The following is a 2,333-nucleotide window of genomic DNA, read 5'->3' as shown; positions in this document are numbered from 1 at the left end:
ATTTGTCTATGCAATGGTTAATGTGAATTACATCCTTTCTGACTGATGTATGGTTGCTTTTATTAGATTTCATGCTTGTGTTTGTTCCCTCTTCGTGTGTGCAGGTATCTATTCGCGGAGATCGCGGAGGATCGTGACCAGCCAAAGCGAAGGAGCGAAGGCGGCATCTCTTCGTCGAACAACAGTGCTGGAATCCAAGTAGGTGCTCTTTACCTCTTGTTTAATCGCAATTAGGAACATGAATAGTAGCATTGACCGATTGTTGCTAGACCCTTTCTGGGCTAGTAGGGATCGCCTCTATCCGTAGAGGGGATTTACCTCTCCAACATATGGGATGGATGAAGAGTGGATCAACCCATTGGGCTGGCCACCCTAGTCCCTCCCGACCATTCCTCGACATGCCCTCGCGGAAGGGTTGGGTGTCCAGGGAATGAAAAACCCATCCCTCGGTCTGAGCTCCATCGAGATTGCAATTTTCCCCGCCGACAGGCATGAGGGTGGCAATCTTATCTCGTGCCTTTGCCGTCGAGGGAATTCCTCGTCCTCTCGTGAGCCACTCCCCTTATGAGGGAAAAAGTAGGGTTGTGTCTTTGTTCCTCCCTTTGGATTGTGGGTTTTTTGTGGGACTCGCGTCATTTCTTCATTTCATGGTGTGCACTTTGCGAACGTCCCTCTCTCTAGTGGCCTTGCACCGTTGATGTATTTGTGGCTTGCGGCTTTCTCCAGCGTTGAGTGTCGGCCCGTGACAACTCCTCTTTGGAGTTTGATTCTTTGACCCCCATTGACTCTCTCGCTGGAAAGGTTGTCGGGTGTTTTGTACATGAAGGGGTGCAATAGCGGGGTGGGTTTGTGTTATGGGCAGCAGTCTATTTGTCGTTTGAAGCCTTGTGTCGTTGGGTTGGGGGGCTGTTTGCCTCTCAGTGGCGTGCTCCAGACACTGGTCTCATCGTGGCCCTCGTCTTTTCTATTGGTCAATTTTTGGGTTGTGATTTATTTGCTTGGTTTTTTGCTATGTTGTAGACCTGGAAAGGGTGTTGTGATGAATGCATGTGGGAAGGTGTGAAGAGTTGGGACGCTTTTTTGATTGGGTGCCTTGTTTGATTTCTTTTTGGTTAGCGGACATCTTGCTCGGTGCGCTATTGAGCTTCTCTCTTTTCTTGGGATCTTTGTTTCTCTGGTGTTGTTTTTTTCCCTTCTTCCTTTTGCCCCTAGCCTTACAGAGGAGAGGTGGGATTGTTGTGGATTGGTGTTCGGGAAGGACGAAAAGCAGTACGAGTTCCCAGGGTGGCCACCCTAGTCCTTCTCGATCGCTGTCCCCTGCAGTTCCCCCCTTTTTCCGAAGGCGCGGGGTTTGGGAAGCTTGTTCTCTGTTTGAGCCTCCCCTTGTGAGCTGGTAGCCACGTTTGATATCTCTTGCTTTCCTATTGTTTTCTTCCCTTCTTGCTTTTGGCCCCTTGGTTTTACGGAGGAAAGGTGGGATTGTTGTGGATTGGTGTTCAGGAAGGACGAAAAGCAGTGCGAGTTCTGAGGGTGGCCACCCTAGTCCTTCTCGATCGTCGTCCCCTGCAGTTCCCCCCCTTTTTGCGAAGGCACGGGGGTGGGGAAGCTTGTTCCCTGTTTGAACCTCCCCCTGTGAGCCGGTGGACGCGTTTGATATCTCTCTTTCTTTCATGTTGTTTTCTTCCCTTCTTTCGGCCCCTAGCTTTACGGAGAAAAGGTGGGATTGTTGTGGATTGGTGTTCGGGAAGGACGAAAAGCAGTGAGAGTTCCCAGGGTGGCCACCCTAGTCCTTCTCGATCGTCGTCCCCTGCAGTTCCCCCCTTTTTGCGAAGGCACGGGGTTGGGGAAGCTTGTTCTCTGTTTGAAGCCTCCTCCCCTTGTGAGCCGGTAGCCACGGTTGATATATCCCTTTCTCTCTTGTTGTTCTCTTCCCTTCTTCCTCGTGGCCCCTAGCTTTACGGAGAAAAGGTGGGATTTTTGTGGATTGGTGTTTCGGAAGGACGAAACACAGTGCGAGCTCCCAGGGTGGCCACCCTCGTCCTTCTCGATCGTCGTCCCCTTAAATTCCCCCCTTTTACCGAAGGCACGGGGGCTTGGAAGGCTTGTGCTTTGTTTTCTACCCTGTTCTCTTCCTTTCGGTCCCTAGCTCTACGAAGAAAAGGGGGAATTGTTGTGGGCTGGTGTCGGGGAAGGGCTAAAAGCAGTGCGAGCTCCGGGGGTGGCCACCCTAGTCCTTCTCGATCATTGTCCCACGCATTTCCCCCCTTTTTGCGAGGGCGTGGGGCTGGGGGAGATTGTCCTCTGTTCGAGCCTCCCCCCGTGAGGGGGTTAGA

This window comes from Pinus tabuliformis, chromosome 7 (assembly GCF_031772625.1).
Source record: "Pinus tabuliformis cultivar Carrire ecotype Pingquan chromosome 7, CPIR1, whole genome shotgun sequence".
NCBI classification, from domain to species: domain Eukaryota; kingdom Viridiplantae; phylum Streptophyta; class Pinopsida; order Pinales; family Pinaceae; genus Pinus; species Pinus tabuliformis.
This window is presented reverse-complemented; position numbering follows the sequence as displayed.